Source organism: Arvicanthis niloticus, chromosome 1 (genome assembly GCF_011762505.2).
Source record: "Arvicanthis niloticus isolate mArvNil1 chromosome 1, mArvNil1.pat.X, whole genome shotgun sequence".
NCBI classification, from domain to species: domain Eukaryota; kingdom Metazoa; phylum Chordata; class Mammalia; order Rodentia; family Muridae; genus Arvicanthis; species Arvicanthis niloticus.
The window spans coordinates 62071967-62086804 of NC_047658.1; the positions used below are offsets into that span (position 1 = coordinate 62071967).

Here is a 14838-nt window from a genome sequence, read left to right on the forward strand (position 1 = left end):
AGGCACAGAAAATTAAGACGAAACTTGAATGACTTCCCAGTTTGTCTGTCTAGCAAACTTAATTGGATGTCCTTGACAAGTACATCATAGAAACAAAAATGCCAGTAGAAGCCAGCAAGATGGTTCCATTTGGTGTCAAGCCTGATGACTTGACTTTTCTCCCTAAACCCCATGTTCTGGAAGGAGAGATGACTTCTTCAAGACCTACACATACATGCTGCAGTATATATTTGTGCTCATGCGCACACGCACATGCACGTGTCTCTAGTATGTGTCTCTAGGAAACACTCTCAAGTTAGAAGCCTGCCGTCTTTAAAATGTTGCCTTTTAGAAAAAAATTTCTGTCTGTATGCTGACTTCTTATCATCTCTAGGCACTCTAACTTAGAAAATTACACCATCAGTGTGGATAGTAAATAGATTCTAATGTGGGTTTCGTTAAACACGGTAATGGTAGCTGGGTAGCGTTAAAGACCAGTACTATATAATTTGTAATGGTACACTTAAAACTCCTAAAACACATAGACCTTTGAAATCTGAACTTGATCTAGATTTTTTGTTTTTACTCATAGAAAGATCAGGAAGAAGAAAATTTCCATCGTCATGAACTATTTTCCCCAAGCTATCTAATGTCACCCTCTCAGTCCCTCCACTTTCTAGGTCAAGGCCTTGAATATTAACTAAAAGCAAACATAGAACAGGAAGGGGACAGACATGGAAGTAAAGGAGAGAAGAAAGATAATCCAGGCATCATGGCACATGTTTACAATCCCAGCACCCATGAAGCTGAGGCAGGGGTATTAGATGTAAGGCCATCCTGAGCAACATAATGAGGACCTTTCTCAAAAAGAAAAAGAAGAGGAAGAATGAGAAGATGAGGAAGAGGACTTAGAGGCAAGATGGAGAGCAATGGTGACAATAATGACCACAGCAATGACAACTGAGGACAGTACTACCAAGTGAATAACTGGAAGAGATTTGTAATGATAAATCCAGAAAAATGACTCAAGAAACACATTGACTAACCCTTTTAGAGACCTACTAAGTGTCCATCACTAAAATACAGAAAAAGTAATTAGGACAAGGAACGGGAATTACAGCAACCCTCATCTGTGGGTTTGTTCAAAACAAAAAGAGCTAAACCAGGTATAGAGGTGCATGTCTTTAATCCCAGCAATCCCAGAGGGCAGGGGGATCTCTATGAGTTCAAGGCCACCTACACACCTACCTATGTGGACAGACCATGCTGAGGTTGGGGGAGGAAGGAAGGGAGGGAGGGAGGGAGAGAGAGAGAGAGAGAGAGAGAGAGAGAGAGAGAGAGAGAGAGAGAGAGAGAGAAGGGAGAGCAGGCTAGCCTGTATTATATCTGTATCTCTAAAACTACAAATATGAAAAACTAGATTCTTCACGGAAGACATTTACATTATATACAAGTTGAATGAAACCTAGGATTCACATCTCACGGGCTACATCTAGCCTGACTTATTTCTCACAGCCCTGTGGTGCAGAAAGAACAAACTTCTAAATCTTGCCTTCCTGATGGAGATAGTTGTGTTTTGAAAGATTAAGTTACATGGCCAAAAAGGACTGACTACAAGACCAAGAGAAGCAAGACTGCATTAAAAGCTACTCAGATAGACATTGTGTTGCAAACCTATAATTCCAACTGCTTAGGAGGCTGAAGCAAGATTGCAAATTAAAAGTCCAACCTAGGTATTTTGGTGGGTTCCTGTCTCCAGAGAAAAAGAAAAAGGGGTAGGGTTGTGTTTTCATGGTAGGGAGCTAGGAATGCATCTTCATGGTAGAGTACTTGCTAGCATGCAGAAAACCTAGTTCCAACTTTCAGTATGCCCTTTACAACACAACTACTCATTTTCTAAATTGGTATGCATGAATAGCTCATGATCAGACCATGAGCACTGACTCGAGCCATTATGCTATAAACTCCATAAGAATGGAGATTGTCGTGGCTTTGCTAATCATTTATAGCAAACCCATAGAAAAATAACCTTATTTGAATAATGAACATGGCAAATTCTTGAATGCTAATTGAATCAATCAACATATTGCTTGAAACCTCCACATCAAATTCACACTAAGCCACATGTGTAAAATTATTAATTTATTTGTTGCTTTATTCTTGCCAGTTATGTAGAGTTAACAATGGGCCAAGAATACAATTCCAGTTGTTGTACATTTCCAACCTATGTGTATCACTCAGATCCTCATTGCTATTACAAAAAAAAAAAAAAAAAAAAAAAAAAAAAAATCTGAACGATTTGAGGGGAACAATATTACTTTGACTCAGATTTTGAGAAGTTTTATTTCATGGTGGCTCAACTCAGTTGATTCTGGGCCTGTACAAGGTAAAGCAGAAAATCGTGTCAGATGGGGAACATGTGATGCAATTCAGTGGCTCACCTTATGGGAGACAGGAGGTGAGAGACAGAAAAGGAGCAGAGACAAAGCAAGCCCCCAAGACCACACTCTCCCAATGTGATGACCAACTTCCTCCAACAGGGCCCCACCTGTAAAAGCTTCTATCATCTTCCAATAGTGCCACCAACTCTCCAAAAGACTTTGGTGCCTGAAAAATGCCTTCCAGAACAAGTGTGTAATGTCACCTAAAATTGATCTTGGCCATCTGGCTAATTGGCAAGTGTTTTGAATTTGGGGAATAATAATAATAAAATTAAAAATTAAAAATACTAACAATAAAAGCATTTGGCAACATAGCCAAATACCATATGGCACCTAACCTTCCATTACAATGCCAAATTAAAATCCTCATTAAACACTAGTAAGACACTAATTGAAATAACAATTTAATAACCCTTAATAATTCACTCACTGGTTATTAGTCAGCATCTTTTAATTACATATGAAAACAATTACCCATGAAAGGTAAGTAATTGACCTTAAAAAGCCAAACAAGGAATTCATACAGTGTGTTAGAGTTGATTAGTATGAACAGTCCACTGATTAGGTCAGAGCTGTCTTGATACAGCTGTTTCTCGGTGGTTAGATCCACCAGCTGATCATCAAACTGTAGAGCACATTTTATACTCAGACCTCAACACTGTTGCCTGAGATTACACACATTTGTTCTTTGCAACTGAACATACTGATACTTGAGATGCATCTTAAGTAGAAAACGTGACTTACAGATTTAAGAGAAGGAGAGAAAAATATGGGGTAGGAAGCTTTGTGTCATTAATCAAAGCATGGTTTATAAACATAGACCCAATCAATATGAGTGCTCACATCTCAAAACTAACTTTCTCCAGTTTTTGTCTCTGATTTTCTTCACTTTCATCTGATTCTTCTTCATGATTATGCGTGCATTCCTTGGGCAACCATGGGACTATAGTAAAAGACAATACCATAATAATTCACCTGATAAAAGACTTGCATTAATAACCTCCAATCCTGAATCTAGAAGGTAAAGAACCTACTAGCACATTATAACATCTTTTATAAACTTCTAGTTCAGAATCACGGCTTTGCTGAGCTAATTGACTTGCTTATATCTCTACAGATGTGATTGTTTGGTACTTACATTGTAGCCCATCACTTAGAATTGGAGACTGTGTGCACACACTTTGTTTCTCCCAAGAAAATGATGCTTGCAGATGAGCTATTTCTGCCTCCTAGCTTACGTAGATATCTTCAAATTGTACTACCATGGTGTCCCAAATTCTGTCCTACACAGATGCTCAGAGACCAGATATCACTAGCCATAGAGAAGTATTTAGCCAGCACTGGGTTATATTGACATCATTTCTCTGCACCCTGAGTGACCCTTAAAGTGCCATCTTCTTTGTATATTGTGAAATAAACAAAATATTGTTCAAGTTTAGATGCTTTTTAGATTACTTTTTATTCATTGAAGAAATATGTTAAAGAATAAACAGACACTTCAGAGAGCAGCCTCATTGTCAAAAATAGATTCAATGAGAAAATTAATAAGTCATACACAGAGTAGACTTTCACTGTTGAGGTCCTCAGCCCATTTTATTTATTAATCAGTGAAGTCTGTAGAGAGAACCCATGTGTCCGATGCAGTCATTAGAAACTATAAAACTGCTTGCCAGTCTAGTTTGATTGACAGTCTGTCTTTCTAAGAATTTCCACAATTTCCACATTTCCAAAAGACTTTGCTTCTGAAGGAAAAAAAACAAAAAACAAAAACTTCCTTCCAGATCAGGTGTATAATGTCACCTGAAGCTGATCTTGGCCATCTGTCAACTAGTAAGTGTTTTGAGTTCTAGGAACAATAATAATAAAAATAAAATAAAATTTCAATAGAAAAAAATTAAAACATTTGGCAATGTAATCAAATGCCATATGGCACCCAACTTTCCAGAGCCATGCCAAATTAAAGTTCTCAATAAACGCTAGTAAGAACTAATTTGAATGACAAATCAATAAACCTTAACAATTTGCTCATTGGTTACTATTAAGCATATTTTAAATACATATAAAAATAACTACCTGTGAAAAGTAAATGATTTGATTCCAAACTTTTCTATGAAATACTTGTGCACAATCAGAAATGTCTCTTCAGTGTTTATTGCAACCAAGCTGCTAAAAATTATAGGCTCAGTTAGTGGTGCCTTTAGCCAAAGAAGGATTCAAAGTACCCTAGGGTGATGTAATAAATGTTGCTGGGGATACTGTGGGAATCACAAGCTGGTGCTTAATTTCAGCTGGGAAGTTCAGAACTCCCAGAGGCAGCAGTGTTTGAGTATGTATTATAAAAATAAATGAAGTGGCTAACCAAAGAAAAGGTTGTAAGTACAGCGTCATCATGTTTTCCAAGAAGATGGGAAGAGCAGATATCATCATCTCTGTATATCAAGTTTGTAAGTTTGTAGGTGTTCTTCACTGAGGACCAGGACTTGGTGCTGTAGTTAATAGGGAATCGGTAAAGAATTCTAACAGAGGGGAAACAAGAACAAATGAGTATTTTTGGAAAAACTCTGCTTACATGCAAGGAAAGAAGCAGAATAGAAAGGAGACACATTGGGAGAGGGCCTCCATGGATACAGTATCAACAGAAAGCACTATGTGGAGCAGAGGAGCATACTCAGGAAGGAGCAATGGGATGGGATGTTTTATTGAATATAGAATTGAGGTTTCAAGCTGAATTTTCTTACCTAGATTGCTATAACTGGGGCAAACTTAATTAAAGGCTCCATGTTCTTTTAATATCTATCAGTTTGTCCAAAACCTCCAGTCTACAGTATCACTTTAGCTATACAGTAGTTCTGTGATATTTGCCATTTATACTAAACTTTAAACTTTGCAGAACATTTCCTTTTGCTTGATCCCCTTAAAGCTTATAAAGCTTGACAGACTTTAAAAAAATGATTTGGGTAAAATTACCCAGCTGAATTTGTCAAAGGTAGGAATTAAGTGAAGTCTCCATATTCCCCAGTTTGAAGCTTTAATTCAGAGCAAAAAATTTACAGCTCATTACTCTACACCTCTTTCATCTTATTTATTTATTTATTTATTTTGGCAAGAAAGAGAGTAGATTCTAGGCTAGGCATGGTAGTACACACCTTTAATTTCAGCACTCAAGAGGCAGAGCAAGCAGTCTCTGGGAATTCAAGGCCAGTCTGGACATAGTAAGTTCTAGGCCAGCCAAGGAGACATAGTGAGACTCTGCCTCAATAAAATAAAATTAAATTAAATTAAATTAAATAAAATTAAATTAAATTAAATTAAATTAAATATTCTGAAAGATTCCGAATCCAATAGAAAGCAAAGAAGTTTGGAGATCTACAAGGAAATCCTGAGGGCATCTGGAAGGAAGAGGCAACCAACACAGAAGAAAGGAAAAAGCCACTGAGTGATCCTGGCTTCCAGCTGTCAGAATTTACATCAGTTACAGGACCAATGTTCTCACTGATGCTTACTGTAAACTAGTTCCTGCAAACCACATTAACTCTGGAAGGTTGTGAAAGACCTTTACCAGATAGTGGCTGTGATCTGGCAATTACTGAAGCATTCCACCTGTTCAGAGAACCCTGCATGCATCCCACCCTCCAAATCTGTTTTCAGGGAATAGATTGACTTGTTGCTTGGGTTGTATGAGATTTTCTGTGCAGTGACTACAAAAATATGCCTATTTTGATTGAAAGTGGGAGCTACTGTTGTTACTTCACTAAAACAATACAGAATCCCAATCTCAATGAGCAGAGGAAACATCCAGTCTTGATACCCACAAACCCGAAAAAACAGTTCTCCACTCAAGTAATAGAGCTAGCTAGAGTAACTTGCAATGATAGTACAATTATTTTGTGTGTTTTATTCCTCTTCCTCCTCCTCCTTTCCCTCCTCCTCCTTTTCCTTTGCCTCGTCCTCTTTTTCCTTCTCCTTTTTCTTCTGTCAGGTTCTTGCTAATGAAGAGTGACCTCAAACCTCCTGCTTTAGTCTCCAATCTTGGGACTATAGACAAGTATCACCACACTGTATCACCAGACTGTAGCTTTTCCATCCTTGTTAGTGACTGGAAAGTAGCAAGATGCCTCTCTTAGGTGATATATACAGGAGTGGTCAGGGGAGCACTTTTATCTGCAGGGTTCATTAGTGCTTTATAAAAGTCAAAGGGGGCAATGCTGTCAGAATGCCTCAAGAGGACACACTTTGTAATAAAAGCTCTGACTGCTATAGTTTTTGTTTGTTTGTTTGTTTTTAAGGCATCGCGACATGCAATCTACAGTAACTGACTTGCTTGAGAGATCAACTCTTACTTGTAACTAACTGATTTCATAATGGTGGTCAAATAACTTGTGCTTAACAGAAAATCAATCAATAGGTCTGTAATTGTATAGCCTTTATTCTTCTGCAGAAATTCATTAACTTTCTGCTCCCTGTCTGTGTCAGCTTTTCAGCATGCTCCCATGGTATCTAGAACTATGATTGGAGATAACACTGCTTTAAAGACACACATGCACACACACACACACACACACACACACCATTGACCATGGATACTCATACTTTTACCCCAGCTCTGGTTCACCATTTGAGGATATGGGACACACACACACCTCAATTCCCAGTTGCTATTTGATGTTTGAGATTGTGATGAGACTCTGGCCACCACCAGGCCACCCCACGACATAAGGGAGTTCACCAGCTGACAGTATGTCCCCAGTCCCAATCTCTATCCAGCTCTTATTACCCTGAACAGTCTACAACTTTTCCTTATTTATGTAATATGTAAGATCATTGCAGCTGGTTACCTTGGCCCCCCCACTATTCACACTGCTTTCCCCATACCCTATCATCTTTCTTTTTCCTCTCTCAAAAGAACACAGGCTGCCCTAGTTTAGAGTCTCTGTGATTCAACCTCTTGAGATGATGTTATTTCAGTACATATCTTTCCCCATCACTTTTCAGTCTACCGTTAACTCCTACATCCTGCCCCTCCCAACTTTTTTCTCTTGCTTCTACCATTTACTGTATGTCTTCCATTTAATGTGTGTCTTCAACTTCTTATCTAGCAACCTAATGCTGATCACTAACCCCACTTCGATGTCGTTCTCTTTATTTCTGTATTCACACCCACCATAATTAATATGCTAATGTATACAGAACTGTTGGTGTCCCAGTACTTATTGTTCCTGTAAACTGATACTCAGGGCAATCATAATATAAACAGCATGGTTCTGGCACAACACCAGACATATGATCAATGGAATAAAGATCTACATATAAATTTATACACCTACAGTAACCCAAGTTTTGAGTCCAAAATGCACACCAGAGCAAAGAACCTCCAACAAACAAGTGGTTGCTCTTGCTGCCGCAGATAATCTACCACCCAGGCTTGGTCAAGTCCAAAAAGAAGACATGAACAGAAGAGCGGGACTTTTTGAGAAGGAGGGTCCCAGTGGGAGAGGAAAGGGGATGAGAAGTGGGCATGAAAATGGTTAAAATCCATTGAAGAAATGCACGACACTGGAAAGCAAACCATTTTTCAAAAGAACGAACCTTGTTTTTCTTAACTGTTTTTACTCCAAAACTTTTTTGTGTGATAAGAGAAACATATACAAAAGAGCACTACAACCTCAAGTCCATAATTATTTGCTGAGTTTGCTCACCCTAGGAAGTGCCCTGGAGGCTTCTAGAGCCTGGATCCTATCATTACAGCCATTTGGTTAAGATCAGTTAGTAGAAACTAAACCTTATTTTATCCTCCAAGAACCCTTGGGATTTTTAGTTCCTAAACATTGAAGAGACTCTAATGGTCAGTTGTGTTTTTCTGATACATTGTGTCTAAATAAACAAATTTAGTATTGCATTAAATAAAATATTTACATGAAATTACTACATTTGTCAGGGAAGTTTGATTGAATTGTTTCAGTTTTCACTTTTAAAAAAAAAAATCACAGACAGTCCACTTTAAGTTTTATAAATAAAACAGGGAGAACAGGTGGGTGGTGTCACCATGGTGACCACAACTTCTGATTTGAGTAGCAACAGAGAGGGCAGGAAAACAGGGCCACATTCAGCTGAATTGCACCGATGATCAGTGTGCCTGGGAGGGTGGGGGGTGGTGAGGAGGTATTAGGGGTGGCCGTGGGGGAGGGGTGACAAACATGTCTGGCTCCACTTATTAGATGCTCAATCATTGTATGACAACCCTAGACTTCAAAAGATGCATAAACTGTACAGTCAAAACAAGAATCCTTTATAAAGCATGCTTTTAAAATGCTTTTAGGAAGGAACAACAATAAATACGGAAAAACGCTAGGAACAATGGGGTCTTGAACTGGCATTCAATGGCCTGCTTCAAACCGAAGGAAGAGAGAGAATTAAAATCTCAGGTTGATGGGTTCTTTTAGTTTGGTGAGGTGGATTTCCCATTTAAAAAACAAACAAAAGAAACGGGTGAAATGAGTTAAGTTCCACTTCGCTCTTTTTTGAATGCCTTGCTCACTTCAGGCTGATGGAAGCAGGCATTTCTAGCCAAGCCTCAGGTTCCTACCAGCCAGGTGACCAATTAACACTAGCTCAGGAATGTTTACTACCATGTCCATTGTAAAGGGGGACAGACAGCTCCCCACAATTCAGTATTAGAATTTCAAAAACAGCTTCCTGGGAGGTGAGCTGGGAGTTGGGGGTAAACATCGTCCAGGCTCTCCTCCTCTCACTCAAAGCTAAGGATTTTTCCTCTTAAGAAGCAAAAGTGACAGGATGGACAGAGGAGGAGAGTGGACCTTTAACACCTGCAAAGTAACTTGTTTCTCACCTATAAGCGCTCTTTCTAGCAAAAGGATAAGGCTTTCCATTTCTGAAACTGGTCCTTTGGTGTTGCAAAACATCTCAAACCAGCTCTGTGGCGACACTGGGAGGGTGGCCCCACCCGCTGCACTCCTAAAAGGTTTTGGCCAGCTCCCGAGTGTCAGGTGTGTGCGGGCCAGGTGGAGCCTCCACGCCCCGCCGCCCTGAAGCTGCACCGCCAGGGAACCGCCACTCAGCTGAGTTTGAGATCAGCTGCCTGCTATGCCGAAACCCTCTGAAACTGTCTAGGGCGCTCTGGTGAGAGATCCGAGCTGCTTTCCTCAGACATTTTGCTCCAGACAGACCCAGTGGAGAGTATGACTGCCACTGAGATGCGAAAAGCACGGCAGTACCTCCTCCTCTCCTTCCCAGAGCAGCGGCCCCTGCCACTTCTCAGCACTTGCTGCGTGCAGGCATCTGCTGCTGCTGCTGCTTCTCTGTGATCCTGTTGGTGGCTGGCTGTGTTCTGAGAAAGCAATAGTCACTGAAGTTCCTCCTCCGTCTCAACACAACAGCCCCCCAAACCACTGTGGGTGAGTTTGCTTCACCAGTGGCCTCTTCACAGTAAGTCTTGCTCTGTGTGAACAGGCGTGTTTGTGTGTGTGTGTGTGTGTGTGTGTGTGTGTGTGTGTGTGTAAGGGAGGGGGACTTGCTGTTTAGGAATGTTAGAAACTCTACAGCAGATTTAAACGGGCTCCAGAAATGCCTGGTCCATGCTGATTTCAGAGCGGCTGTTTATTCTTGCCTGTTTAAAGTGGAGTCAGATCCTGCTTAGAGGACAAGCTAGTTGTCTTGCAGGAAGGCAGGCTCACTTGTCTAAAAGAACCAGATAGACGTGAATGCTGAATCTTGCTGTTACCAGTGATCAGCTAATGCAACTTTGAGAAATCGCTGAACTGTGCTGCCTTCAGCTTTGTCATAAAACGGAAATATCTACTTTGTGGGTTGTTTAAAGACTGTAGTTATGTGCGCAAAGTTAGTCTAGGATACCCCTCCAAAAAGCACAGTTCCTTATCTGGGAGTTTACAGTTAATTACCTGAAGATAGCAATTGAGTAGCAACCCTAGCTTAGGAGTTAAGAATGTCCCTTCAGGTCATCCTACCTATGTTCCAACCACAGCTCGTCTTGGAAACCTACCTCATTCACCCAACCTCACCTGCATAATGATAAAGGTAGTTCGTAGGTTTGTGAGAATAAAAAGAAGCCTCCCGTGTAAAACCCGAAGGACTGCCTAACAAAGTCAAAGTGTGGGGCTGAACAGCTGATCTTTCTGGGATAAACCTATCTCATTTAATTATGAAATGGAAGCCTAGAGAAGGTGTCCCAAGGAGAGACTTTTACCTTGTAACAGCTGTGTTTCAAAGGCTAGCCGAATTTCAGTCTCATCCCCGACACTTTCTCTGGAAAGGGCATAAACAAAAAGTCAAATATGCTTTAGGATGGAGAAATAGTGACATATTAGATGGTTATGAGGCATGTTGGGCTTAGCATCACTGCCTGCTCAGAGAGCCAGCTGTGTATTTCCTGTACTCCCATGCACAACTCAGAGCCCCCCCCCCCCCCCCAGGTGTAGCATTTCCAAGGCTTTGGAGACTTAGACATTTGCATCCCAGCATTCCCTTCACACAAGCTGGCTGAGAGAAGCACTTGTTAACACATCTAGTCTCTCTCTCTCTCTCTCTCTCTCTCTCTCTCTCTCTCTCTCTCTCTCTCTCTCTCTCTCTCTCTGTGTGTGTGTGTGTGTGTGTGTGTGTGTTTTAAGAGGGAGCCTTAACCTATGTCTCTGCATTCTGATGGTAGTTAATTTGCATCTGGCATTACAGCTGAGCCATTGGTAACCTGTTTTAGAACCAGCCCAAGTCTCTCCTCACCCTCCCCTGGGGTGAGAGAGCAGACTTGCTGGGCAGGAGAGATTTTCCTCAGACTTGGAGGAGCTTATCTCTGACAGTGTGGCTTTTCTTCTCTGTGTACCAACCCTCAGCAAACCCCTTCCCACAGCTCCTTGAAAATCTGTATGGATGCCCTGAGCTAAGCACCCTTTGTAAGGGAGAACAGTTAACCACAGGTGTTGACATTAACCTGACAGACCACAGACCACAGTGTGTGGAGGGGGGAATGGAACGAGGGGTGGGCAGACAGACAGATGAACTGGCGTGGCGGACTGTGTCTTCTCATTCTTGGTGCTTCTGACCATGGAAATGGCATTGTAATTTTCATCGGCAAAACTAAGATGTTCTGGGTTTGTTTACTTGCTTGCTTTTCTGTAAATCATCAAAAGCTGTTGTTTTTAAATATATGAGGTACTGTCGAAGTAAAATTGTTATTTGGTTAGTACATTGTTTTAAAATACTAAAATATGGCTCATTAAAGTGGCTCATCTTTGGAACAGAAGTGTTCTTCAGTACCTCCCTGTTCCTTCTGGTTGGCCACATAGCCTGATACCAAGCACATTTCTTTTATGCATTTTAGTGAGCTGTCACACTGTTCTCAAAGTCCTGGTCAGTTTGCAACCTTTCCTTCTTTATATTCTCAATATAAGGAATCATTTGTAGCAGTTCCTTTAATTGCAAGTGATGGCATTTCATTACTTAAGGATACTTACAGCCCTTTCATCCTGATCCCTTTCCTCATTCTTGGCTCTACGTTTGTGTTGACTGAGTCCCTCCAGATGTATAGCTGTGATAGGTTATTTCTCTGCCACTACTGAAATAAGCTAATTCAAACCAGATTAGATTATATTAAAGGTGGCTTCATTGGGAAGCTACTCTAGGGCAGGCAGGTGAGTTCACTGGCCTGAAGGAGCTAGGCCAGGGAAGTGCCCAGGGAGAGTGGGGGGTGGGGAGGGGAGGAAGAAAAAGAAAGGACACTTGAATAGAGAGAGAAAAGAGGACAGAGGATGAGAGGGGAGAGGGATGGAAAGGAAGAGAGGGATAGAAAGGGAGGGAGGGAAGGAGGGAGGGGGGGAAGGGAAGAGGGGAAGGGAGAGGGAAAGAAGGAGGGGGAAGGGGAGAGAAAAGAAAGGGGTAGGAGAGAGGGAGGGAGGGAGGGGGAGAGAGAGAGAGAGAGAGAGAGAGAGAGAGAGAGAGAGAGAGAGAGAGAGAGACAGCAAATTGTGTGCATTATATAGTGAGTAGCCTCTGGGGGAAGGGCAGTCCACTCCTGGACTGGAAAGTTCAAGGTTCAGGCAGGGTACGCCAAGTAGGGACTGAGGGATGCTGGGAGAACCTGGAGACCAAGTCTGCTTCGGTATGTAAAATATGCACCTCAATCCCTTGTCCCCCATCCTCTGTACCCCACCTCACCCCCCACCCCTATCTGAAGCCAGACGAGCTGGACCTTTGAAAAAAGCATTTTTCTAATCAGCTGCGTCTTCAACAGTGCCTTGTCAGCATTCCCATGATCAGCTGTACCTTCAGCAACCGTTGCCCTGTATGAGTCTCACACTCACAAGGTGTAGCATTTCACTTTGCTTAGTACGATCTCTCTTGCAGCTAGTTATTTTCAAAAAAATGTCATTTTGGAGACAAAACATATGTAATTTTTTTTCCCATATGAACTGAATAACGGGTGCTCAGTAACCAATAAGCTGGGAAGCAGTTGGCTGCTGAATCAGTGGTCATGATGCACATGTAGTTATAGGTAGTAATTGATGAACCAAAGTGCTAGGAGCAAGGTTTTGTTTTAAGCACTCATAGTTAATACACTTTTGTAGCTGACCTTTGAATAGTATTGTGGAAGAACTGGGATTAACTAAACCCTGAGCTGGCCAATCATTTCAGAGTAGAGTCTGCAAACTTGAAAGTACCTGGAGTTATTGATAGCTTTGCTGCGTTTCTCAAGGCCTCCGGATACTTGATAAGAGCATCTTTTTTGAAGTCCAGTTGGGCAAGTCATTGAACTCTTAAGACTCCTGTTTCATACGGTGATGGCCCAGGCCCAGCTGCCTTTGTCTTCCTTATCTTATCTGACCCTCCACATCTGAAAGCATCTAATCTGACTAACCCCACACAGAGATGCTGTAGCTTTCATCCTGTTAGGACTGCTTTCTTTTCCTGGGAGTTGGGTATATGACACTGGTAAAGGAGGTTGCTTGAATGTCTCTGGAATGAGGAGCAGTCCATGTTCCAGAACTCTGACTGCGAGGATCCCAAATGAGACAGGGTGCCCTGGCCTTCCTTTGCTCATTCTGAAACCCAGTAACAACACAAGCTGCAATAATAATAATAATGGATTGGGAATGTAGCCCCAGTGATAGATATGATAGGTTCATATCAGAGCTAATCCCAGCATCTTGTATATCAGGTATGGTGGTAGTACATGATTGCCATCCCAGTACTCAGGAGGCAGGAGAACCAGCCAGGAGGAGATCAACATAATCCCTGGCCACATAGTAAGTTTGAGGCCAGCTTCAGCTACATGAAACCTTGTTTCAGACAGACAACAACAAAAACAAGAAGCTTTGGATGGCTGATAATGGATGCAAAGATGATCTCAAAATTCACAGCAGTCTCTGAGTTCAGAGAGCTTTCGTTACAGGATGGGCCTTGGATGGGAGACCAGGATGCAGCTGCTATATAGTGATGCACGGGCTGCTTTTGTTGGCCGTGGGTTCAGGCTCTGGTCTGCATTCTTAGCTCTATGCACTTTCCTTAATTATTTAATTTAGTGTTTGCTGAGCATAAGAGGTGGCGAAACATTATGACCCGCTGTGATTCTTTCCTGGTGCTTATGAGAGGCTTGACCAAGATAAACCCAGCAATGCCTGTAAAGTGATATCTGGTACAGACTGAAAGCTTGGTAAGCAGAAAAGACTGTAGCTACTGACAAATGTGCAGGTAGATGACAATCTTGTTCCCTTAATAGAATTTTTGTGTTAGAAGCATCAACAAAACCGTCAATAAAACAGTCTCAGTCACAAGGTTTTCCTTTCAAAATTACAGAATTAAGAAAATTGAACAAATACTTCATATACGACACAGCAGAGACACTGAAGAGGAAACAGCTACCATCCCTAGAGAAAGCTACCGCATACTGTGCACCAACAAGAATATGCTTTAAATGGTCATGGAAGCTGAAAGTGTCTGTTCTATAGCACACAGTTAGTGGTTGTTGAAAATTCTACCCAGAAGAGGTTATCTAATGACATAATTGACAATATATTAACTATTACCAAAACCCAAACATCTTGTATCTTTTCAAAACAAACTCCACTCAGCCTTGCATGTCAACACTTTTTGTTTAAAAGAACTGATTTGTATGTGGCATAAGGAGGTTAAGTGCCTGGTAAAAGAAAAACAGTAACCAAATAAACAAAATGAAAAACTAATGCACTGGAACCTACTTCATCCTCCTTTTCCTTGCTCTCTATAGCCTTGCTTTCTCCCTTGCTTGCTACATCAGTTTTTCTTTCCTTTCTGAAGGCAGCAGTATCCTTTCCACTTTTCCTGCAGCCTAGGAGCCTTCTCTGTTCACCAGGATGCCCGCCTTCTGCACTGATGTTAGCTTACACATCTACCAGTCTTTCACAGCTAGTAGACT

The 14838-nt window shown here is 41.3% G+C and overlaps 1 protein-coding gene across 26 annotated transcripts in view; it reads left to right on the forward strand.

Annotated features, from left to right (window-relative positions):
- The window catches only part of Dlg2 (discs large MAGUK scaffold protein 2), a 1841012-nt gene that overhangs the window by 1599338 nt on the left and 226836 nt on the right, over positions 1-14838 (forward strand). Inside the window, exon 1 of one of the 26 annotated variants that reach the window (XM_034484782.2) lies at positions 9506-9863. The exons of 24 other annotated variants lie outside the window; for them this stretch is intronic. The gene's annotated coding sequence lies outside the window, so the exon portion shown is untranslated. Of the gene's footprint in view, positions 1-9505; positions 9864-14838 lie in introns of those variants that run through there. One more of the 26 variants, XM_076937890.1, reaches the window with a different exon arrangement.